This window comes from Euleptes europaea, chromosome 2, assembly GCF_029931775.1.
Source record: "Euleptes europaea isolate rEulEur1 chromosome 2, rEulEur1.hap1, whole genome shotgun sequence".
Lineage (NCBI taxonomy): Eukaryota > Metazoa > Chordata > Lepidosauria > Squamata > Sphaerodactylidae > Euleptes > Euleptes europaea.
Window position 1 is genome coordinate 128,142,727 of NC_079313.1, and position 26,405 is coordinate 128,169,131.

Here is a 26,405-nt window from a genome sequence, read left to right on the forward strand (position 1 = left end):
ATGTTGTTTGCATTTATTACCTTTTATACTGGTTTGTTGATTGCATTTTTGAGGAATTATTGAATAATCTGTGCAAGGGGGATGGATTATATTAGACTCAGAGAATACATGGATAAGTAAAGGGGTATATATCCTCAATGTTTATTAGGGTTGCCAACCTCCAGGTAATTCGTAGAAAAAAACAGCAAGGAGCTCAAATATTTCAATACAAATTCTATATATAGCTAATAAACATTACAATTTACAATGCTAACAGTGTACAAGTGAATAACATCACCAAAGTGCAACAAATATCAACAATACAAACATATAAAGACACTTTCAATAATTGCACAAAAATTATTATTTTTTCTTTCTTGCACATGGCATTGTTGCAATTAAATCAAAGTTCATAAATAGTGTGTCCAACACAAATAGTTTCTTCTTCCCTGACTGGCTAAAAATGAAAAAATTGGCTTATCAAGGAGTCTTCACAGCCAGAAAGGAAAATAGGAACGCCTTCCGAATTGTTTTAGCACGTTTTCTCCTCCAGGGGGCTTCATCAGTATTTTTTTTTAGCACAGTCGGCTTTTGACTGCCCCAAAGGGCTTCGTGTCTTAACCTTGCCTCTCAAAGCTGGTTGTTGTCTTAGATCCTTGCTGTTTTTTTCTACGAACTACTAATGTTACAGCATAGGTGTATTTTTCTCGCCAACCTCCAGGTAATAGCAGATCTGCTATTACAACTGATCTCCAGCCAACAGAGATAGTTCACCTGGAGAAAATGGCCACTCTGGCAACTGGACTCTATGGCATTGAAGTCCCTCCCCTCCCCAAACCCCACCCTCCTTAGGCTCCACCCCAAAAACCTCTCACCGATGGTGAAGAGGGACCTGGCAACCCTAAAGTTTATAGATCATTGCAAAAGGACAAGAAAGGCAACACAAACCACGAAACAACCTGCCTACTGTTAACAGGATACATTTTCTTCACTCTCATTTTGACATCAGATCGCCTCCTTCTAACCAGTTTCCTCTTCAGAGTTTCCTAATATAAAAATAGCTAAGCTAGATCAGACCAAATTCATAAGAACATAAGAAAGGCCATGCTGGATCAGACCAAAGACCATCAAGTCCAGCAGTCTGTTCACACAGTGACCAGCCAGGTGCCTCTAGGAATCTCACAAAAAGGGGGACTACATCAGTAGATAAAAGCAAGAGTCTGGTAGCACCTTAAAGACTAACAAAATTTCCGGCAGGGTATGAGCTTTCCTGAGTCACAGCTCACTTCACGAAAGATCATACCCTGCCAGAAATTTTGTTAGTCTTTAAGGTGCTATTGGACTTTTGCTATTTTCTACTGCTACAGACAAAAACATAGCTACCCATCGTCATCCATCTCCATAGAAGATGACTGCAGCAACATTACCCTGCCTGTGTTCCACAGCACCTACTATCATAGGCATGCTCTTCTGATACTGGAGAGAATAGGTATGCATCATGACTAGTATTCATTTTGACTAGTAGCCTTGGGGAGGGTCTGTGGCTCAGTGGTAGAGCATCTGCTTGATATGCAGAAGGTCCCAGGTTCAATCCCCGGCATCTCCAGTTAAAGGAACCAGGCAAGTAGGTGATGTGAAAGACCTCTACCAGAGTTCCTGGAGAGCCACTGTTGGTCTGAGTACACAATATTGACTTTGATGGACCAAGGGTCTGATTCAGTATAAGGCAACTTCATGTGTTCATGAACATGTCCACTCCCCTCTTAAAGCCTTTCAGGTTGGCTCCCATAGCAGTCATACTGAACAAGCAGCTTCTTCCATATGCTCCCTTTGGTCATGCCAACAGGTGGTACAAGGATTTCCTTGAACATACTGTTGAAGATTCTCTCAGAACATAAATACCTGTAGAAGTGGTACTTTAGAGGAATAGTGTTCCTTCACTTCAGTAAACTTCAGTACGGACTCTTCTAATCTGCTGATGCTATCAGCCAAAAAGAAGTAGTAACCAATTTGTCATTGTTTAGTCACACACACAAAAAAGGCAGACTTTTTTAAGCACAAAGAAGATAACAGGATTTCCTACATCCTCAAATGAAAATATAAAAATCTTTGCAGGTAACATTCTCATAATCTCCCCTTCCAGATCACCAACCAAGATAAGAGATGAGGAAGCAAAAGGACAAATCCAGATGCCTGTAGAGACAAAGATGGCCAATCTTAGAACTTTTTTTTCTTTCCATCAGTCACCCAGGTAACTTTAGGACAGCCCCCCCCCACCTCCTGGGTGTATCTTATTCCTTCCATTTGTCTTTTAAAACTCTCCTCTCTGGGATTATATTGTATTACGTAAATGACATTTGCACTTAAGAGCATCAATTGTTGGGGGATTCTATAAATACCATGGCACTCTATATACATTATTTCTTTCCTTTCCAGGAGTGTCAAATTACTGAGGGAATGGCTGTAGCTCTGTGGTGGAGAACATGTTTAGCATGCAGGAGGTCACCGGTTCAGTCCCAGCATTTGCATTTCAAAACTGTTCTCAAGTAGCCGCCTCCTGTAGCAGTGTTAGATGTGACCTCTGCCTGAGATCTAGATGTGACAATTTCAGGGGAAATACTTTCTCCAGAACTTAGTTCCACAACTTCAGTATATTGACAGTCACACACAATCCAGTCCCATTCAAATGTAGCAGCATTTACCGAACTTCTGATACCATAGACACATTTTTTCTCCAAATTAAAATCAAAAGAATATATCTTAAAAGCTTTGTAGTCTGGGAAGGAGCAATATCTATCCACCTTCAAAGAAACCTATGTTTCTGTTTGACTGTTCTGAGCATACTCCCTACATGGAAGGAAGGCAGCCCAGAGCAGGAACTCTTGCAGAGAAAAACTGGGCAGCCTCTTTTGAGAGTTCGAAAATTCTGCTTCATTTCTGTATCGAAAACCATTGAATGACTCTGAAGAAGAGCACTGAATAACCCACTTCCTTAAAGGGAGACATGAAGGAGGCAAGACCAGATCAATGAATCATACAGAGACACAGTGGCAGCCTCTTCTGTGCTTTGGATTCCTTTTAGTTATTCAACTGACCTTTTCCACACAGAAAGTAGCAGTTCACTGAAAAAAACACTCATATGTGCAAGGTGCCAGGGGATTACATGTTACTACTGCACTTCAGAACAGACCACCAAAGAGATTTTCTTTTATATTAGAAGAAGAAGAGTTTGTTTTTATATGCCAACTTTCTCTACCACTTAAGGAAGAATCAAAACAGCTTACAATCACCTTCCCTTCTCCTCCCCACAACAGACACCCTGTGAGGCGGGTGGGGCTGAGAGTGTGTGACTAGCCCAAGGCCACCCAGCTGGCTTCATGTGTAGGAGTGGGGAAACAAACCCGGTTCTCCAGATTAGCCACAGCCACTCATGTGGAGGAGTGGGGAATCAAACCCGGTTCTCCAGATCAGAGTCCACCGCTCCAAACCACTAAACTACTAAAGATGGTCAGACGATAGTATCACAGCTATCAGTTAAGCAAGGATTACATGGTGACATAAAAGGTTCTAACTGGGTCCTCCCAACTGGGTTCTGGAAGTGGAAAGTGTCGTCAAGTCACAGCCAACTTAATGGCAACCCCATAGAGCTATCTAGGCAAGAAACAAACAGAGGTGGTTTGTCGTTGCCTACTTCAGCATAGCAACCCTGGACTTCCAAGGTGGCCTCCCATCCAAGAGGTAACTAGGGCCAACCCTGCTTAGCTTCCAAAACCTGATGAGATCACGCAAGTCTGGGCAATCCATGTCAGAGCAACAGGATAAGGTACTTCGTTATTGTAACTGAAGAGACCAAACGTTAGATCTGAGACCTTCTGCAGGTGAGGAATGTGTTCTATCACTGAGCTGTGGCTCAGTGTTTGGTGTAAAGTAAAAACACCAAAACACCAACCATCAATCCACTAGGGTTGACAACCTCCAGGTTCTAGCTGGAGATCTCCTGCTGTTACAACTGATCTCCAGCCGATAGAGATCTGTTCACCTGGAGAAACTGGCCACTTTGGCAATTGGACTCTATAGCATTGAAGTCCCTCCCCTCTCCAAACCCCACCCTCCTCAGGCTTCACCTCAAAAACCTTCTGCCAGTGGCAAAGAGGGGCCTGGAAACCCTACAATCCACAGACGCAAAGCCTACAGTACTAACCTTGGCCAACCCTGCTTAGCTTCCCAGATCTGACAAGATCGGGCTAGCCTGGCCCATCCAGGTCAGGGCAACTGAGTTCTTCCTGGTCCTATAAAGCTACTAACCTTGGCTCAGCTGCTCCATCTTTCAGACCCAAACTGAACCACTCCTGAACTGTGTTCATCCCCACTGTCTGCTTGATAGCCATTATACACTTCAGCACATAGCGTGGAACTCACTGTCTTACAGTGACTACCGCTCAGGCCTCTAGCAATGCATATAGAGCATGAAAGGGGAAATAGGTGGAGGACCTTTGCCAATTGTCCATAATTGTGAATCTACTTCCAGATGCCGTCCCTGACCCTTTCTGCTGCTCCCTACCTCTCTTCGAAGGAAGGAAACTGAAATTGAGTCCATTACTGGCTATGAATCTTCCGATGATTTTCGAGTTTGACCACTGGAGTCACTCTTTATGATCAGAGCGTTTTTCTTTGTCCTGCATTACCTCTCCAAAGAACTATCACTAAAGTTGCAGCCTCAAATATATCCTCCGGGAAATCAATAACGAATCAAGGCGGCTATTCCCTCAGATTTATTGGCGTAACCAGGTGAGGCTGCCAAAAATCTCCAGGAGTGGGTTGTTGATTATCAAGAAGGCAGTGGAAAGCCACTCACGGCTTGAATTTCAAGATGATTTGATAAACTTCACCTGCAGCCAATGATAATGCAGGCGCTAACTCAAATGGACAGATCTTCCACTCGGAGCGATGCATTTTATTCTCTTCCTTGCAAGGATCTGTCTAGAGAATACTTTATCCATAGCTATGGTTGCCAACCTCCAGGTACTGTAACTATATAAACAACAGCACGAGGCTCATAAAAATGTCGTCAAATTTTACTGACTGGTTCACATATTATACAATAAAGAAAACTTATAAGCAAGCTATTTATATAACTAGTAAACCAAAATAAAAATTCCCCCGTAGGGTTATGATATCACCCAAGTCCGGATATAGTGCGTCCTGAGGAGTGGGTTACATCACCCTTAGAGCAAGTCCAAGTGAAGCCAAATAAGAAGGTGGTAAGCAATGCAAAATGATAAGTTCCTCGTGTCCCGAAAGTTAGGCTGCCGCTGTCCGGTTGGGAGGGAACAAAATGGCGAACGGAACAAAAAGATGACCCCTCTAGATCTGTGGCCGTTTCACGAAGAGAAGCTTCTTCAGTCAATGTTCTTTAGGTTATAAGTAGGCAAACAAGCCTCTACAAATATATATATGCACAATAAGGTTACTATATCCGGACTTGGGTGATATCATAACCCTACGGGGGAATTTTTATTTTGGTTTTCTAGTTATATAAATAGCTTGCTTATAAGTTTTCTTTATTGTATAATATGTGAACCAGTCAGTAAAATTTGACGACATTTTTATGAGCCTCGTGCTGTTGTTTATATAGTTACAATACTCATATTCAGCATAGGTATTTAGGTTTAATTAGAATTCTTCAAACCTCCAGGTACTAGCTGGAGATCCACTGCTATTACAACTGATCTCCAGCCGACAGAGAAACGTTCACTTGGAGAAAATGGCTGCTTTGGCAATTGGACTCTATGTCATTGAAGTCCCTTCCCTTCCCTCCCCAAACCCCACCCTCCTCAGGCTCTGCTCCAAAAATCTCCAGGTATTTCCCAACCCAGAGCTCGCAAACCTTCTACTGAAGACCAGGATGCGTACCCACCTGAAATAAACCTCAACAAAGAAAAACTCCAGAACTTAAATTGAGAATGGAAGTTAACTTTGGAGAACCTCCTGTCCATTTCAAGGTCTTTTAATATCAAAAATTGATTCTGACCATGTTTGTTAACACTTGCGATCCTGGCTATACACTCCCTTCAGAGGATTGGACCCAAACTTCATTTTCCACTTGCAGAAGCAGACTTTCATCAAGAAAGGAGTAAGGGTGAGTACTGCCAATTTCCTCTCCCACTACAGCCTCTACATTGGACTCAATGCCATGCCGGGATATCCCCAGGTCTTTGCAGCTGGCATTTCAGAGGGTAAAGTGAGCTGCAGTGGGAGAGGGAGGCAAAAGAGTTCTTGAATCCAACCCACCATGTGAGAATTCTGATCTCCCCTAGACATAGATGGGAGATTCTGGATAGGGTTATGGAACTGTAAGCCGCCTGTCCCCATTTCCTGTTTATGTCTAAATTAAATTCAAAGGGTAGCTCAAAGCAGGGAAAGCCAACCACTTCAGCCTGATGACTGAATAATCTTTGAACTAGCATGTTCAGGACCAGGTTTTCCTCAAGTTCACTGTGTGTGTATAATGCTCTGGTGGAATGTTCTGCCTGGTAACATCAGGACCCTGATGGATCTGAACGTTTTCCGCAGGGCCTGCAAGACAGAGCTTTTCCACCAGGCCTACAATTGAGGACAGCCGCCTATATTTGCTCATATTATTTACACCATCTGCAGGCCTCCCCACCCCTTTTCCCCTTAGTGGGAACAACAAAAGCAAAGGGTTACCACCTGTATGGTCCCCAGGTTGCCAGCGTGGTATAGTGGTGGTTTGGAGTGGTGGACTCTGACCTGGAGATCAGGGTTTGATTCCCTATTCCTCCACATGAGCGGCAGAGGCTAATCTGGTGAACTGGATTTATTTTCCCACTCCTACACATGAAGCCGCCCTGACCTGGATGGCCCAGGCTAGCCTGATCTCGTCAGATCTCAGAAGCTAAGCAAGGTCGGCCCTGGTTAGTATTTGGATGAGAGACCACCAAGGAATACCAGGGTTGCTATGCAGAAGGCACTGGCAAACCACCTCTGTTAGTCTCTTGCCATGAAAACCCCAAAAAGGGGTCACCATAAGTTGGCTGCGACCTAACGGCACTTTACACACACACACATGAAGCCAGCTGGGTGACGTTGGGCTAGTCACGGTTCTCTCAGCCCCACCTACTTCACAGGGTGTCAGTTGTGAGGAGGGGAAGAGAAGGTGATTATAAGCCGGTTTGATTCTTCCTTAAGTGGTAGAGAAAACTGACATGTAAAAGCCAACTCTTCTTCTTCTCCCTGCCTTAAATCCACATGCCCCATTCAGAATCTTTGCAAGGTTCACCTAGTTTTTGTCAAAGAACAAAATGTCAGTGGAGAATTGACCCTCCTGGGAAAATGGCTAGAGATAGGTGTGTTGCTCTTAATTGGTTTGTTAATACAACAAGCAAGGTGGCTGGAAACAGTATGTGAAAGGCACAGTTTTTAAAAAGAAAATAACGAAGGGTGAGATGCAGCTAATTTTCATTGGCAGTGAGGCTGCCAAACCAACAATTAATTTTCTATTATCCTTAGACACTTCTAAAGGGCTGGATGACCTTGTCTTTGTTTGCAATTGCTTGTTTGGGTTGGCAGCCTTCTCCTTTTCTTAATTGGGAAAAATGTCACCTGAATGTTAATTTAATAATTTAATATATTATTACAGTTTCCTTTGGCTAATTGGCCTCCCTCCTTGCTGTGCAGGTATAATTAGAAAAGGATGACTAATTAGAAAAGGAGCCCTTGTGTAAATTTAAGAGCCGCTACTTCCAAGTTCATGTGCCAGCAGCTCCTTAATCCTCGGCTAAGATCAATGGAAGTCTGTGGCGCTGGAGAGGTTGCAGCAATGGTGGAAGTTGTTTCCATGTGTAATGTGCAAATGTTCTGGGCATGATCCAGCCCTTATCCATGGGAGCTGGGTTGCATGTTTGGATCTGTCTCCTAGACATTATGGAAGCCCTTTAAAAAAAGCATGCCAAGCACAGATTCTTTGATTGTGCTGCGATGTTACCGAAAGGTAGAATTTGGCTTTTCGAAATCCCTTTCCCTAGATTTAACAGCCACTGGCTATCCAACAACCACTTCACACTTTAAAAAGGGGAAATGAAATTTAATTTTTCCTTGATGCCATAAAGAGAACAGTTGCCACTTCTCTCACGCAATTGACCGATCTGTTTGACAGCAGATAACTCAGTATTTGCTTCTCAGAAAGTGTCTTTAGCTGTTTTATCCATGGAGTTATATATTTATTTCATGTAATATTATTTTGTGGACGTGCTAAAACAATGTGGGCTAGGGAGTCTATTTCATCCAGACAAAATGGGCATTTTCGTTCTTCCTCAGTAATTTCATTGTATCGCCCTTGTGTCTCGGCTGAGTCTAGGGCATTACATCTCACCAATAAGAAAACTCTTCTGAACTTATGAATTTCTACTTTTCTAGATTCAATGTCAAAGATAATGATGTCCTCATCACAGTGTAATTCTTCATGAAAGTGTCAAGGGATCCTAGAGTTGGAAGGAGCCATACAGGCCATCTAGTCCAACCCCCTACTCAATGCAGGATCAGCCTAGAGCATCCCTGACAAGCGTTCATCCAGCCACTGATTGAAGACTGCCGGTGTCCTTGTCTCCCAAGCAATTTCATTCTACTTCTTGAGAAAGATGAAATAGATGAGGATCAAACAGCACTAAAGATCCAGATAAAAATCAGTATATAATGTTGTGATAAGGCTCACACACTCAGAAATACCTTTCGACCTTGCTTGCTTTCTTCACAGAATTCAGTAGAAGTGGTTGTTGTGGAAAAAGTAGATTTGAAAGGAAACTGTTCTGAGGACTCTCCATTCGCGAAAGATGATACTTCATGTATTCTAAAACAGAACAAAGAACCAGAACTGTAATCTATATTCAAAGAACCTGCTATGCTTTAATGATGTTTCAACCTATAATGCATATGAATTAAAAGTTACGCTTGTAGACTCATCTAAAGTTCAATTAGTGTTCTTGCAATGGAGGGCAAACATAAGATCAAGGCAACTGATTCTACAGTCTTCTGATCTTGTGACGAGAAAAATATTTTTCAGACCAAAATGGACCATGGTTGGATCCACACATCATTGGGAAAAACAATCTTGAGGTAAATGATAATAATATCCATCAGTGGTGGATCCAGCTAATGGGAAACCTAATTTAATTATTGCTAAGCACTTATAATGAACTTATCATTCATGTCCTGTTACGTAACTTCCTAGGTTTCCCCCACAGAATGTGACACTTGGGCTCCTTAACCTGCCCTTATTTACAGCAACAAGCTTCAAAAGTCTGAACAATAAAGTTTAAGCATCCATCTCTCACCCCAACCACAGAAATCAGAACATCCAGGATCTGGCCTTATCCAAAATCTCAGAGCCAATATAGTGTAGTAGTTATAGTGCCACACTAAGATTGCCTCAGGTTCTGCCTCAGGCACATCTATCTCATGGCATTGTTGCGAAGTTAAAACAGGGGGAGGGGGAACCATGTATTCTACCCTGGAGTGGTCTTAACCATGGGGCAGGCCCCACACTTTGAGGGGGACTGCCACTGATTGATGCCAACCCCCGCGCCAAGTGAAGGGAGGCAAAAACAGCCCTGGAAAAGGCCCCAACCTAGGGTTGCCAGGTCCCTCTTTGCCACCGGCAGGATATTTTTGGGGCGGAGCCTGAGGAGGGCAGGGTTGGGGGAGGGGAGGGACTTCAATGCCATAGAGTCCAATTGCCAAAGCGGCCCTTTTCTCCAGGTGAACTGATCTCTATCGGCTGGAGATCAGTTTTAATAGCGGGAGATCTCCAGCTATAGCGGGAGATCTCCAGCTGGTATCTGGTACCCCAACCTCAGGCCTGCCCCTGGAACTGGGCCACCCAGTCACAACAGCTGTGGCTGCTCGTGCCCACCTGCAGTGATGGCTGCTCACACCTGCCCCCTCCAGACCTAAGACAGACCGTTTGTCGTAATAGCTTCCACCTCCCTCACATGGAGGCAATGACTGCCCTTTGTTTGGGGCCGGAGTTGCCCCGGAAGATCACCTCTGCTGAACCCTGAGATACTTGCAAGAAAGGTAGGATGCAATCAGATAAACAGGGATGAATGAATGTTCCTGGGGTTTTTTTGTTTTTGTTTTTTTTAGATACATTAATATTTTGTCAGTGGTTTCAGTTCTCCACAGTTGCAAATTTGTTTGTATTCTGTGTGCATGTTCTCTCTGTGTGTAAGTGTCTTCAAGTAGCTTCGCATACGCACAGAGAGAAAACACGCATGCGAAATCCAAACAAATCTGCCAAGCCAACAAGAAACTGTGGAGAACTGAACCCACTGACAAAATATGTGTCTTTTTATATACATTTATATTTCGTCAGTGGTTTCTCCACAGATTCTTGTTGGCTTGGCAGATTTGTTTGTACTTTGTATGTATGTTATATGCTTTTTATATTCAATTTATATTCTATCTATACATAGGGTTGCCAGCCCTGAATTGGGAAACACCTGGAGATGTTGGGGCTGGAGCCTGAGGAGGGCAGGGTTTGGGGAGGGGAGGGACTTCAGTACCATAGAGTCCAATTGCCAAAGCGGCCATTTTCTCCAGGAGAACTGATTTCTATCACCTGGAGAACAGTTGTAATAGCAGGAGATCTCCAGCTAGTACCTGGAGGTTGGTAACCCTATCTATTCATTTATGTCTTTTTATGTGTAGAATATATATGTGGAATCTTTCCCTGTGCACTAGAGACCTTCAGCAAACTACCAACAAGACTATGCTGGCAACTTGAGCTAAGTTAAAATTGCTATATCTTACCTTGCATTTCTACCTGCACAAGACCCTGTGCAAGAAGTCACCGTAGGCACGGCAGTATCTCGAGCACTCTTGCCTGCACAAACAGAACTGTACTAAGTGAGCTTGCATTTCCATTCATGCATTACTGGATCCAACCCATAATATTACTTTACCACTTCACAAATCACTTTGGAAAATGCATATGGGGGGGGAAATGGCATCTGGAAAGAGATGCAAGAACAATCATAGGTTCAATTTGCAAAAGGCAGAGGTGAACATAAGAACATAAGAAAGGCCCTGCTGGATCAGACCAAGGTCCCATCAAATCCAGCAGTCTGTTCACACAGCGGCCAACAAGGTGCCTCTAGGAAGCTACAAGCAAGACAACTGCAGCAGCATCCTGCCTGTCAGTGCATTCCTGAGGAGAGTTACTCCAGTCTAAGCCCATTGAAATGAATGAGCTTAGACTGGAGTAACTCTCCTTAGGAATGCACTGTGTGTTTCACTGCACCTAATATAATAGGCATGCTCCTCTGATCCTGGAGAGAATAGGTATGCATCATGACTAGTATTCATTTTGACAAGTAGCCATGGATAAACCTATCCTCCATGAACATGTCCACTCCCCTCTTAAATCCTCCCAGGACAGTGGACTGCACAATTTAACTATGTGTTGTGTGAAGAAATACTTCCTTTTATTTTCCTCCAGGCCAGATTGGCCAGAGATCCTGGAGGGTTTGGGTGGGGGGAGTTTGCCATCTTCTGGGCATGGAGCAGTGGGGGAAGGAGGTAGTTGTGAATTTCCTGCAATGTGCAGGGGGTTGGACTAGATGACCCTGGTGGTCCATTCCGACTCTATGATTCTGTCTGTTTTGAATCTCTCACCCTCCAGCTTCAGCAGATGATCCAGTGTTCTGGTGTTTGGAGATGTCAGATTACGGCTTTGGATGCAGAAACTGCAGGCATAGGGCTCTCCGGTAGGGCCTGAACTAATTTGTGTTGCAGGAGAAAGAAGGGACAGCAGGATCTATTAGCCGACTCGGCTTTTGCCAGCTACAAACTCTCTCTGCCTCCTCTCACCCTGTTCTCTGTTTTTCGGCAACCAGGTCTGACAGGTAGAACTAGCCCTGTCAAAGGTAAGAACAGAGCTAAGTTACATATCCAGTCATCTTCCCCTCCCGTGCTAGGAAGCCTAACTTCAGCTTCCAGTCACTCCAGCAGATTCTCTAAATAGTGCCTCATCAGCTGTATCTTTTTCTAACTACCCTGCTTAGAGAGCTGTGTCTTTTGCCAGGTACGGATGCCATTGGAGAGGTAACCCTGAAGCACATCTGCCTTTAAATATTTTACAGCATCGACAGAAGCCCACGCATCTGCTCTTGGCAAGGATTCTGAAGGCTCCCAAACCCCAGTTCTCAGTCAGAAGAAACTTTAAAGTGCTTCCTCCGAACATGTGTGTGTGTACACTCACACTGAAAGAGAGACAGAGAGAAACATACATTTGGGAGTGTTTTAATGGTTGCTGGAGAGGACAGACTTGAATCCAACTAGTTATATGTAGGAAAATATTTTATTTCATGTTAAGGTAAAGGTAGTCCCCTGTGGAAGCACCAGGTCGTTACTGACCCATGGGGTGATGTCACATCACGACATTTACTAGGCAGTCTATGTTTATGGGGTGGTTTGCCATTGCCTTCGCTAGTTGTCTACACTTTACCCCCAGCAAGCTAGGTACTCGTTTGACTGACCTTGGAAGGATAGAATCATAGAATCATAGAGTTGGAAGGTACCACCAGGGTCATCTAGTCCAACCCTCTGCACAATGTGGGAAATTCAGAACTACTTCCCCCACACACACTCCCAGTGACCCATACTTCATGCCCAGAAGGTGGCCAAGGTGCCCCACCCTCTCATGATCTGCCTAAGGTCATAGAATTAGCATTGCTGACAGATGGCCATCTAGACAGAAGGATAGAAGGCTGAGTCAACCTCAAGCAGGCTACCTGAAACCGACTTCCGTTGGGATTGAACTCAGGTTGTGAGCAGAGCTTTTGACTGCAGTATGGCAGCTTTACCACTCTGTGACACGGGGCTCATTTCATGTTACTGTGATATTAATCTGCATCTGTTTTCTCCAGTGATCAGTCACCAGAGTTGTGCAGTAACATCAGATGTAGGGTCATGTTCCTCTATATAATATAACCTTTTTTGCCTCTTCTACAGATTAAAGCAAGGAACTGGGGTTTGATAGGAGGTTTTGTTATAGATTTTTTTGGGGGGGGGATTGAATGTAGTAAGGGCTAAATACCCTTTAGCCCCCATGCATAGTCTGAAGGCCATGGTCCAACAGTATCATTTATGCCTACTGCCTTTTATTACTCTGTCTCTTTACTGTTGCCTCACCTGCACATATTCTTTTTCAATTCTATATTTTAAGCATATAACATGTCACATTTGGAATGTTTCAGTTATTGACCTAGGACCCAAAATATGTTTAAGCTCATAAACATGAATTACACCAGCCTAATGTTTTTAACATTTTCTTTGAATAGGTAAAACCCAGTGTCCTGTTAGTAGTTGCTTCTGAAATTTCTCACAGTTTCAAAAGTAGCTTACAGTACAATACTTACTCCAAGAGTTCCCCTTTCCAGGATCTGTGTTTTAGTGGTGGTGGAAAGTGCCATCAAATCACAATTGACTTATGCAACCCTGTAGGTTTTTCAAGGCAAGAGATGAGCAGAGGTGATTTGCCATTGCCTGCGTCTGCATAGCAACCCTGGACTTCCCATCCAAATATTAACCAGGGCCAACCCTGCTTAGCTTCTGAGATCTGAGCAGGTCGGGCAAGCCTGGGTCGTACAGGTGAGGGCAACTGCGTTTAAAGCCCCCACAAATACCTTGTGCCCCCAGAGGTGAAGAGGAATCAATATTTGATATAGAACTAGACAATCAAAATCAAGCCTCATGAAAATAAGAGTCTAGTGCATTAGGGTAGAGCCTGATTCCCATAGAAATTTCAATGCATCCAGCGTGGTATAGTGGTTAAGAGCGGTGGTTTGGAGCACTGGGCTCTGATCTGGAGAACCGGGTTTGATTCCCTGCTCCTCCACATGAGCGGCAGACACTAATCTGGTGAACTGGATTTGTTTCCCCACTCCTTCACATGAAGCCAGCTGGGTGACCTTGGGCTAGTCACACTCTCTCAGCCCCACCTACCTCACAGGGTATTTGTTGTGGCGAGTGGAAGGAAAGGTGATTGTAAGCCAGTTTGATTCTTCCTTAAGTGGTAGAGAAAGTTGGCATATAAAAACCAGCTCTTCTTCTTCTTCTTATCACACTTCACTTCTGTTACGCTACAAAGCTTCAGATACCCCCACCAAGCTGTTTGTTTGTTGTTAAGATACTGACCAGGGCTGACTCTGCATAGCTTCCAAGATCTGACAAGGTCCTGGACTATCCAGGACATGTCCAGACAATAACTAGGCACCCTGAACCCTCAAAAATCTCCACTACAAAGGAAAATTCACTGGAAAACTTATCCAATGCTTAACCAGACCCCTCAACTCCTCTCCTGGCTCACCTAGACTGAGTCATGCACGATAATGATGTTCTTTTTTCCAGCGAAAGCTGCATGACCCCCAAGAAGGAGACCCAGATGATGCCATCACACCAACTGACATATCACCTCCCCAACTTGTCACTAGTCAAAGGGAAAAAAGATATTTAAAAGGCTCTGTGAGTCTCCCCATCCACATTTGAATTGGTTTTTCATCCTAGAACCTTCTCCCAACACTGACATAGTGTCAAGACCTTCCCCCTCCCTCTAACCTATACATTTTTGTTTCCTGCTGTACCTTTCTCTGCTTCCCAGGAGGTTTTGTTCTCTGGAATAGCCATGTAGATGGAAAACAATAATTCAGGTTAAAATAACTACAACTGGACACTAGGATTGTGGAAAGTGAATATTTTATTGGATTGCGGCAAGGGAATTGTTACCGAGTTTTCTATTGAACTGCCTAGGTCTGCAGTCTTATATTGCTGCACTGGGAAGATATCATCTGGCTTTCTTTTGTAGCTTGGTTAGGACAATAAAGTTATTATCACTTTAAGTATCTGACTCTCCCCCTTCATGCTCCTCTGGAGGGATATTGAGCTTGGCTTAGAGCAATGCATACAAGAGATGTCAAGATACTCTAGGATCTGGGTTTAGGCCTTGTACATCTGTAGGGTTGCCAGGTCCCTCTTCGCCACCAGCAGGAGGTTTTCGAGGCATTGCCTGAGGAGGGAGGGGTTTGGGGAGGGAAGGGACTTCAATGCCATAGAGTCCAATTGCCAAAGCGGCCATTTTGTCCAGGTGAACTGATCTCTATTGGCTGGAGATCAGTTGTATTAGCAGGAGATCTCCAGCTATTACCTGGAGGTTGGCAACCCTATGCATCTGGGAATGCTCAGGTGTGCATGCCATGACATGGGTGTCCATCTGGGTGACAGTGTGTGTGTATGTGAGTGTATGAGGGTTTAGGTGCTTGAGAACACAGTTGTCAACCGTCCCCATTGGCCATTTAGATCTAATTTCATAATTCTTCGGATGCTGGGCTTCATTCCTCATTCCAGGCACATACTGAGGGCATGAAAGAGATGTTTGTGCCTCCCGTAGCAACTGCCCATGACTCCCTTGGGTGGATTACCTCCCACTTTGAAAAATCTGGCCTCAAAGGCACAGAAAGACATAATCCCATGACATGGACCTTTTATGCCTGACCGAGCTTGATAGAGCTATCGACATAAATTGAAAGATGACGAAAGTTCACTGGCTGATACGAATCTGCTTGTCCAGCCGAGAGGCAAAGATGACAGCTGAAAGATTCATGCTTTGGTACAGAGCCACATTTTCAGAGAGAGGAAAATGCTGACACCCCAACGAGTTAAGAGATGAAAGGACTGGCATCACTGAACTGATGTCCCCTTTCTTTCCTCCTTTAATACAGCTGCTATCTTTGTGGGGATCCCGTGGGCAGAACAGAATGATAGCAATGATAGAACTCTGTGTGTGTGTGTGTGTGTGTGAGTGAGTGAGAGAGAGAGAGAGAGAGAGAGAGAGAGAGATTCATTGAAAGCAACACACATTATAGTTCCAGATTGCAGGACAAATGAAATGGTTTCCTCTCTCCAAAGTAACAAACAACATAGAGTCAGAAGTTGTACAACCAATGAAGTATATCACTTGAAATTAGCATTGACATCTGTTGTTTAGACTTTTAGCAGTTGAAGAAACTTGAATTATCTGCTACTGACCATTGGATATTTGGGGAGGGGCCGTGGCTCAGTGGTAGAGCATCTGCTTGGCATGCAGAAGGTCCCAGGTTCAATCCTTAGCATTTCCAGTTAAAGGGACTAGGCAAGTAGGTGATATGAAAGACCTCTGCCTGAGACCCTGGAGAGCCGCTGCCGGTCAGAGTAGACAACACTGACTTTGATGGACCAAGGGCCTGATTCAGGATAAGGCAGCTTCATCTGGCATTCAGAAGTTGATACTCTTTACATGGTACTCACTAATCCATATTGTGTTGGATTAAATTTACTGTCTAAAAATGGAAACTCACAGGCAAGAAATGCACAAGGACACAGGAGTACAGAGCCAATGCAGCGCAGGATTATTAGAAGGACATTGATTCATAGGGTCGCCATGAGTGGGAAGTGACTTGACTTGACATACTTTCCAAACAGAGCTCTGTCTGCCTCAATGGAATCAGCCCTCTTCCTTAACCAAGGACTTTTTACATCTCTCTTTCCCCACCCCTTCTAGGCATGGGAAAGGGGTCAAAGAATACCTTCCTGGAACCTTTAGCAAGTAATTGATTTCCCCCCTCCTCCCTGTTCTCTGCCAGGAGAGAGAATTAAAAAACAAACTAAAGGTGAAGGTTTAGCTTAATACATTTCTCCACCACGTCACCCACTATAGCAGGTAGTTTCTGCCACCAAACATACTGTCTCTTCTGCTAAAACATTTGTGCAACATCAATGGATTTTGGTTGGCCTTGTGGATAGGGCTGTCGATTTGGTTCGTCCCAAACTGAAAAACAGCCATTTTCCCCGATTCGGCGGTTTCTAGTTCAGATGGAACCGAATTTAAAAAAGGCGGGAAAACAATGAGCCAAATTCAGCAAGTTCAGGGCAATTGCTGAATAAATTCAGCAAATTTGGGGGCTTCGAATCAGCAGCATAACCATAAAAGCATTAAAAACACATTCGCTCCTTTCCGCGGCTCTGGGGGGGGGCATGTTTGGAGGTAGAGGTCCCAAAATTTCAGCGTAGCTTGAGGAGACCCTTATTGAAACAACCCCCAAGTTTTCTAAAGATTGGGTCAGGGGGTCCCAAGATATGGGGCCCGGAAGGGGTCCCCCCCAAAAATTGCCCACAGGAATAAAGGCATTAAAAACACAATCGCAACTTTCCATGGCTCGGGGGGGGGCATTTTTGGAGGAAGAGGCCCCAACATTTTAGTGTAGCTTGAGGTGACCCTTCTTGCAAGAACCCCCAAGTTTTGTGAAGATTGGATCAGGGTCCCTCGAGATATGGGGCCCGGAAGGAGTCCCCCCCAAAATCGCCCACAGGAATAAAGGCATTAAAAACACATTTGCACCTTTCCACAGCTCTGGGGGGGCATTTTTGGAAGTAGAGGCCCCAAACTTTCAGCGTTGCTTGAGGTGACCCTTCTTGCAAGAACCCCAAAGTTTGGTGACAATTGGGGCAGGGGGTCCCGAGTTATGGGGCCCGGAAGGGCCCCCCCATCTGCCCATTACAGCCTTTAAAAACTCATTCGAGTTGGGCCGTACCATTACCCCGGCCCGAGGGTCTGGTCTGGTGGTTGCCTTGGCAGTTGGGCCATACCATTACCCCGGCCTGGGGGTCTGACTAAAAGGCAATTAATCCCGAGTTATGGGGTCCCCCCATCCACTCATTGGAATGAATGGGAGCAGTCAATCCTTAATATGCATCTAGAGAGCGGCAAATCCAAGGCAAAACCTCCTGTGCCAAAGAGTATGTGTGTGTGAGTCTGCTAGAATCGTATTGGATTACTCCTGAGTCCTCCCAGTCCCTGCTCCTGATAGAAGAGAAGAAGACATCCACAGTAAGACCCATTTGGGGGCTTTTCTCTATAATTCTCTATAATTTTTTTCCTGTGTGTGTATGTATGTGGGGGGGGGAGATTCTGTGTGTGTGTGTGTGTGTGTGTGTGTGTGTGTGTGAGAGAGAGAGAGAGAGAGAGAGAGAGAGAGAGAGAGAGAGAGAGAGAGAGAGAGAGAGAAGCCAAAGGGGGGTGGGTTTACCTGTTCTGCTGGGGGGTGGGCTTGATTGCCTCTGTGTGGGACTGTTCTTTCTACTGTTTTCACCGGTTGCCAACTTCGTGTAGAGTTAACTGTGGGTCAGTGAGTCTCTCTCTGGCTGGTTCCTATTGTTTCCAATGGGCTGTGCAGCCGCTCCTGTTGTTTCGAATGGGCTAGCCTGTCATTCGTTTTAGTACATCCCCTGTAATGTACTTCAGTGGAGTCAATGCAAGTCAACCAACATTCCCCTCTCCCATTATCTTCATTGGGCTGGGTAGACTCTCCCATTGCTTCCAATGGGCTGACTTGTCATTCGTTTTAGTACATCTTTTTTAATGGCTTTATTCCAATGGGCAGATGGGGGGTCCCCTTCTGGGCCCCATAACTCGAGGCCCCCTGACCCAATCTTCACAAAACCTGGGAGTTCTTGCAAGAAGGGTCTCCTCAAGGTTTGCTGAGATTTTGGGACCTCTACCTCCAAACATGCCCCCCCAGAGCCATGGAAAGGCGCAAATGTGTTTTTAATGGCTTTATTCGGCTGAATTTTTCCCCAAACTCGGAACTTGGCGCCGAATTCCAGCGATCCGAATCGGGGGAGTTCGGACTTCAGCATTTCCCGAATCAAAATGGGCCAAATTTTGCTGAATCCGAATTTAACCAAAAAAAAATTTCAACAGCCCTCCTTGGGGAGCAGAAATATGGGAAACTGTTTCAACGAATGTTGTGCCACAATTCTCTTCTGTGACTACTTCACTTTTCCAACCTATTTGCTAGCAATAGCTATATGTTCATTTCCTAGGATTGCCAGCTCTGGGTGAGTAAATACCTAGAGATTTTGGGAGGGTGGAACCTAGGGAGGGAAGGGTTTGGGAAGGGGAAGGGATCTAGGGTTGCCAGCTTCGTGTTGGGAAATGCCTGAAGATTTAGGGGGTGGAGCCTGAGGAGGGTGGGGTGTGACTTCAATGGGGTATAATGTTATTGCGTTATCCAAAGGAGCCATTTTCTCCAGGTAAATTGATCTCTGTCACCTGAAGATCAGTTGTAATCCATGGGGATCTGCAGCCACTACCTGGAGGTTGTCAACCCTAGAAGGACCTCAGAAAGGGACAATACCATTTCCTCCAGGGGAACTAATCTTTGTCACAAGGAGATCAGTTTTAATAGTGGGAGATTTCCAGGATCCACCTGGAGATTGGCAACCCTACTCCCCCCCCCATGTATTTGGTGGTACATCCCTTTAATAAGCACAATGAGCCAGAGGCAATTGCAGAAGTTAACCAGCCAACATTGGGAGGGCTTGTGATGTGTTATCCCTGCAAGGTTAGTAATGGCTGATGAGGAACTCAGGTGTAAGACCTCCTCTTGTATATACACCTGAGATAGGGTTGCCAACCACCAGGCGGTGGCTGGAGATCTCCTGCTATTACAACTGATCTCCAGCCGACAGAGATCAGTTCACTTGGAGAAAATGGCCACTTTGGCAACTGGACTCTATGGCATTGAAGTCCCTCCCCTCCCCAAACCCCACCCTCCTCAGGCTGCACCCCCAAAACCTACCGCCAGTGGCCAAGAGGGACCTGGCAACCCTAGCCTGAGAGAACCTGAGCCAAGAGCACCAAGTTGGAGGCAAAGAGCCAGGCCAGAGTGCTGTTGACTGACCCTTGGTTTGTCAAGGTTAGTATTGTCTATTCTCATTGGAAACAGTTCTCCAGGTTCTCAAGTAGAGAGAACATCACCAACTACCTGGTTCTTTTAGTTGAAGCTGGCAGGGATTGAACTTGGGACCTTCTGCAAGCAAAGCAGATGTTCTACCACTGATCCATAGCCCCTCCCTACCTGCCAGAGACAATCACAAGTAATTGGCAAAACATTTAGGATTTAAATGTGAGTCTGTTGTTCAAGAAATACAAAATTAAAGGTCTTGAACTCTCCCCGATAGAAAACAAGCAAGGTTCTGCTATTCAAAAAAATGAAGAATAATAATGAAACAATACAAGTTTCATCTTTGCAAACACAATGCCAAACATCGTAAAATGGCCGAGTTCAGTCGCAACTGCTTCAAAATGAAACCCAAAGACAATCAGGAAAAATAAACCCTTGCAGAATGTAAGATGTTCACAAAAGGGTGAAAACTCTATTGCTCTATTCCTGCATGATTCTCCATCCCCATCCTCAGTCTCTCAACAAATAAATAACCCTTACACAGCAACAGATCAAAGACGCTTAAGTGAGGATGAAGAGATGAAATACGGATGCAATTCTTTGTTCCAGAAGGCAACAGGAGGATGAAAAGGGAAGGTTAAGCAAAAAGCAAAAGAAGGGAGGGGAAAAAAGGTGTCGGAGGTGGCGTGATAAATAAAGGCAAGACGGTTGAAGATAAGCAGAAGAGAATTACAAGGCTGTTAGGGCTGTCAATTCAGTTCGTCCCAAACCGAAAAACAGCAATTTTTCCCTGATTCGGCAGTTTCTAGTTCGGAAGGAACCGAATTAAAAAAAGGTGGGAAAACGATGAGCCGAATTTGGCGAGTTCAGGTGGATGCCGAATAAATTCGGTGCCTCAAAAGCAGCATTCTCCCGCGGCCAATCGGTGGCCAAGCTGGGTCGTCTTCTGGCCAATCAGTCATGGTTGAGTGCGTGAGCTCAGCTGCTGCACAGCCCAGGGAGAGAAAGAGAGAGTGTCTGTTTGTGTGAGAGAGAGATCCCCGTGGGGGGGGGGGTGCATGTGCACATTTGCGCCTTTCCGCGGCTCTGGAGGGGCATGTTTGGAGGTAAAGGTCCCAAACGTTCAGGGTAGCTTGAGAGGACCCTTCTTGCAAGAACCCCCAAGTTTTGTTAAGATTGGGACCGGGGGTCTGAAGTTATGGGGCCCGGAAGGGGTCCCCCTCATCCTTAATGTGCATCTTTATTCAATTTACAGCACAGTCACAGCTTTCCGCGGCTCGGGGGGGGGGATTTTTGGAGGTAGAGGTCCCAAAATTTCAGTGTAGCTTGGGGGGGCCCTTCTTGCAAGAACCCCAAAGCAGAGTCAGAGGATGTAATAGGGAAACACAAACCATGTGCTTAGGACAGGTTCAGACCACACACATATAGCAGTAAAGCATATAGGTTTATTAAACTTACAAAAGGTTGTAAGGCAAAGAGAAGAATAATACTTAAACAGATTTAACAACACCCCACATAGAGACTGATACACAGACAGACAGACAATCAGAGCTGCTCTGGGTCATTCCAAAAGAGAGACAGGATGTTGTCGAAGGCTTTCACGGTCAGAGTTCATTGGTTCTTGTGGGTTATCCGGGCTGTGTAATCGTGATCTTGGTATTTTCTTTCCTGACGTTTTGCCAGCAGCTGTGGCAGGCATCTTCAGAGGAGTAACACTGAAGGACAGTGTCTCCTTCAGTGTTACTCCTCTGAAGATGCCTGCCAAGACCACGGTTACACTGCCCGGATAACCCACAAGAACCAAGAGACAGGATGGTCTCTCCCTGGGAGGGACAAAGGACTGGACATCTATACCGCCTTTTTATAGGCTGGACCATGAGAGAAAGAGTTTTACAACAGCCTTCCTTACAATCTCTCTCAGAGATGAGCTTGCCATATCTTGCTTTGAAGTTTCTGTTCCCAGGAATCTCTGATACCTGTTTGCTCTGTGAAGTCTGTGTATCTTAAAACAATTTTCCCCCAATCTAGTGGATAGATTGTTGTTGGTCCAGATGTCTGTTCCCTTCCTGAAAGTGATTCCAAGCACCCTAATGTGCCTTAGGGTAACTAGCACCTAGCCTGTAATTTCCTCTAAGATCAGAGGCCTTAATTTGAGGCTGGGGTCAGCCAAAAGTCAGGTCTTCATATAGCTTCTAAATTACAGATTAATAAGCTATAGATTAATAAAATTGGTTTTTTCTTAACACAAACTAAATATAAAATATTCACGCCACAGTCTGACATCCAGAGACACCGTGACAGTTGCTTGTACGGGGCCCAGTGACTCCTTGGAAGCTCCCCTCACATGCAGACCAGACTCAGATTTACACACAAGCTAAAGAAGTTATAACTTGGGACTTGTATTACAACACAAATTAGCCACATCTCAAGTTTTACTTTTGTTGTTGTTAGAAGAAGAGTTGGTTTTTATATGCTGACTTTCTCCACCTTTGAAGGAGAATCCAGCCAGTTTACAATTGCCTTCCCTTCCTATCCCCACAACAGACACCCTGTGAGGTAGGCGGGGCAGAGAGAGTTCGGAGCGAACTGTGGCTGGCCCAAGGTTACCCAGCAGGCTTCATGTATAGGAGTGGGGGAACAAACCCGGTTCACCAGATTGGAGTCCAATGCTCATGTGGAGGAGTGGGGAATCAAAACTAGTTCTCCAGATTATAGATTAGCTAACTCCCATGGCCAGGCTGGATGGCAGCTTCGCCCTGCAGGGAGAGGCTGGGGATCAGTGGTAGAGCATCTGCTTTGCATGCCGAAGGCTCAAAGTTCAGTCCCTACCAGCTTGAACTAAAAGAACCTGGTAGTTGGTGATGCGAAAGACCTCTCAACTTGAGAACCTGGAGAGCTGCTTCTAATGAGAATAGACAATAAGAACCTTGACAGACCAAGGGTCTAACTCATTAAAAGATCGTTTCATGTGGTCATGTGCTTTCTACAAGCACAGGCTGTTGCAGATTCTATGCCAATTTTATCTCTCAGTAATATTTTTGTTCTGTCCTTCCTTTCCCTGCACGCATTATATCCTGTCACCAGCCTTAGGATCTAGGTTAGGCTGAAAGTGCATATCCCAAGGTCACCCAATTGTAGGGTTGCCAACCTCCAGGCTCTAGCCGGTGATCTCCTGCAATTACAAATGATCTCCAGCCAATAGAGATCAGTTCACCTGCAGAAAAGGGCCGCTTTAGCAATTGGACCCTATGGCAATGAAGTCCGTCCCCTCCCCAAACAACACCCTCCTCAGGCTCCACCCCAAAAATCCTCCCTCAGGTAGCAAAGACGGACCTGGCAACCCTGCCCAATTGACTTAATGTCTGAGGAGAGATTAGAACCTGTTCTAGTCTAACAGTCAATGGGTTGCTTTGGCTTCTTTCCACCATCTTCTATTTTGTTGGAAGTGAAGGACAGTGCGATGTCTTTTTGCAACAAACAGTGTCTATTTTGGGGGGACAACAGAACTGTCAAGGTAGACAGGTCAAATCTTATTTCTGTCTACTTTTCTCTTGTCTGTTCTGCTGCTACCCAGATTGCTACTCTCGGACGTCTTTCCTTCTGGCTGCCCCTCCCTCTGCTTCCAACCTTTGAGAGGGCAACATATGCTCTCTGTCTCTTCTAGTTAGTTACTTAGAATGCCTGTCTCACCTTTCCTATAACAGTATGGATTTCATTATCAATAAAGAATGTCCTTTCCTTTCTTAAAGCAACAAGCCTTTATGGAGTTGATCTTAAGGTAGCCTCCCCTCTATTTGTACATAGAAGCCCCTTGCTGGGGTCACCACAAGAAGAAGAAGAGTTTGTTTTTATACCCTGATTTTCTCTACCTTTAAGGAGTCTGAAACCGGCTCACAATCACCTTCCTTTCCTCTCCCCACAAAAGACACCTTGTGAGGTAGGTGAGGCTGAGAGAGTTCAGAGAGAACTGTGATTACTAGGTAGGGTTGCCAGGTGCCCAGTGATGGTGGGTAAACCCCCGACAATTCACCCCTCTGCCCGCCAACCACCTGAGGGTCGGCGGGCAAACATGCATGCGCACCGACACGTGCGTGCGGCACTTCCAGTTTACAACCGGAAGTGTCGACTCACGAGGGGCCTTTTCCTCTTAGTTTGAGTGGTAAAGGGCTGCTTTACCACTCAAACTAAGAAAAAAAGGCCCCTTGTGAGGCGGCACTTCCGGTTGTAAACTGGAAGTGCCGCGCATGCGCGTTGGCACGCACGCAAACACACACACAGCACCATAGCCTACCGCCGGAGCAGAGGAGGAACCTGATAAGCCTATTACTAGGTCACCTAGCAGGCTTCATGTGGAGAAGTGGGGAAACCAACCCGGTTCACCAGATTAGAGTCCACCGCTCTTAACCACTACACCACGCTGGCTCTCACCACGCATAGCCATCTCAAGCTAACACTTTTCATGTAGGTGCCTCTACTAGGTGGTAATGTTATTACAAGGCCTCTACTAGGTGCCTCTACTAGGTGGTGGTGCTATTACAAGGCTATTGCTAGAAGAAGAAGGGATCATAGTGACCATGTCACTTCAGTCTTGGTCCATTTGCACTGGCACTCAAGTTATTTCCAAGCCAAATTTAAAGTGCTGGTGCTGATCTTTAAATCCCTATATGGTTTGGGACCAACATACATTAAAGATTACTTGCTCCCATACAAACCTACCTTACCTGCTATGGTCATTTCCTGAAGCCCGATTTGGGTGCTCTCCCTTCTGAGGAGACATGAGGCAACCCACAGGAAGGTCTTCTTGGTTGTGGTGCCAAAATTATGGAACTCTCTCCCCAGGGATATTAATTTGCCCTTTTCTACTATTGTCTTCTGACTAGTTAGGGTAGGGTTAACAGAACCCAACCAGAGGGGGGGTTTCCCCCGCTTTGGGCCCCCTCCCCTCCATGCCATCCAGCTGGCCGATGGGGGCCTGACCAGGCTTAAAGTGAGTCCTAGGCCAAGACGTCACCAGCATGAAAACATCACTTCCAGAACTGACGTCATCACACTGTGAGATTCTCCAGCTCCCCTCGGTAATGCCAAAAAGTCACATGTTCAGACTGACAGTCCAAAGCAGGTTAACGTTTATTCAGGATCCGCGGGTACAGCATAAGCAATCCACAGGTTCAAAGCTGCTAATGGCAGTTCAGTCTACAGGCCTAAACTATAACCATAACGCAATCCCAGGTGCAGTACTAGGCCAGGGAGATAACAGCACCAGCTAGGAGGAAGGGAGTGAGCAAGCCATAACACCAGAGTTGCTAGCATGAGAGTCAAGGACAGATCAGGGGGCCGCAGCGAGGTAAACACTTGCAGTGTGCCCAACAGGCCTGACTGATGTCAAGAGCCAGGGATCCAGCAACGGGCCTGACTGATGTCAAGAGCCAGGCATAAGGACGGTTCCTGACACACACAGGCGATGACAGGGGAGAGGCTCTGGTATTTGGGCAAAACTCTAGTAAAAACAGCTGTTTCCATAGAGTTGTTGTCCACATACCAGAGTGTCTCCCTTGACATCACTTGCATGATGACGTCACTTCTGGGAGTGACGTCATCATCAAGGTGCCGTCGAGACCTAGGCCTCATTTTAAACCTAGCAACACCCCCACCCTACCCCCTACCCCAATGATGGCCAGGAGGGACCTGGCAACCATACTAGTGGGTGAAAAAAATGTGTTTATCTGGCATTCCCTGAATGACTCCTCCTTCCTGCCCTTTATTTTAATAGCTGGTTTCTGTGTTACACACACACACACCTTAGTTTTCATTTTATTGGTTTTATTATGTGTTTTTATAATGTCTTTGTTAGCCATTTTGGTGGCCCTTCTTGGGCAGCACAGCAGCCTGTATAAGCTGCAAGCAATATTTAAATTATAAATTAGTCGGATTAATAACGGCAAGAAATCTCTGGGGCTTAGATCTAGGGCTATTGGAAAAAAAATCAGTAAAATTCGGATTCGGCAAAATTCGGCCGGTTTTTATTCGGGAAATGCCGAAGTCCGAACTCCCCTGCTTCGGGTCCATGCAATTCGGCACGAGATCCGGAGTTCAGGGAAAAATTCGGCCGAATAAAGCCATTAAAAACACAATCTTGCCTTTCCATGGCTCCGGGGGGGGCATTTTGGGGGCTAGAAGTCCCAAACTTTCAGCGTACCTTGAGGGGACCCTTCTTGCAAGAACCCCCAAGTTTTGTGAAGATTGGGTCAGGGGGGTTGAGATATGGGCCCCGAAAGGGGTCCCCCCTCCTTAATGTGCATCTCTGACAATGGGGGTTTGCAATTAGCAGAGCTTGCCGCCCACTCCCGAAGCTCCCAGCCCCAACAAACAGCTGAGCTGGGGGGAGCAAGGGCAAGGCAGGTACAAAGAAGTTTGCAAACCATGCAAAGCAACACCTTTGCAACCATGCAAACCATGCAAACTATGCATAGCAACACGTTTGCAACCATGCAAAGCAACACGTGATGCCTGGGAGTTTGCAAACCATGGAAAGGGACAGAGGCACGCTAGCTATGCATAAGGAGCAGGAGGGGTGGAATTTCCCCTTTTGCATCGGACTCGGGACCAGGCAAATGCATTCTTTAAGTCACA

General features: G+C 45.4%; 1 non-coding gene across 1 annotated transcript; it reads left to right on the plus strand.

The window, feature by feature from the left end:
• The first annotated feature begins 1,510 nt into the window (after positions 1 to 1,510).
• Positions 1,511 to 1,585, plus strand: TRNAI-GAU (transfer RNA isoleucine (anticodon GAU)). Its single transcript has one exon. It is a non-coding gene; the product is annotated as a tRNA-Ile (tRNA).
• The last annotated feature ends 24,820 nt before the right edge of the window (positions 1,586 to 26,405 follow it).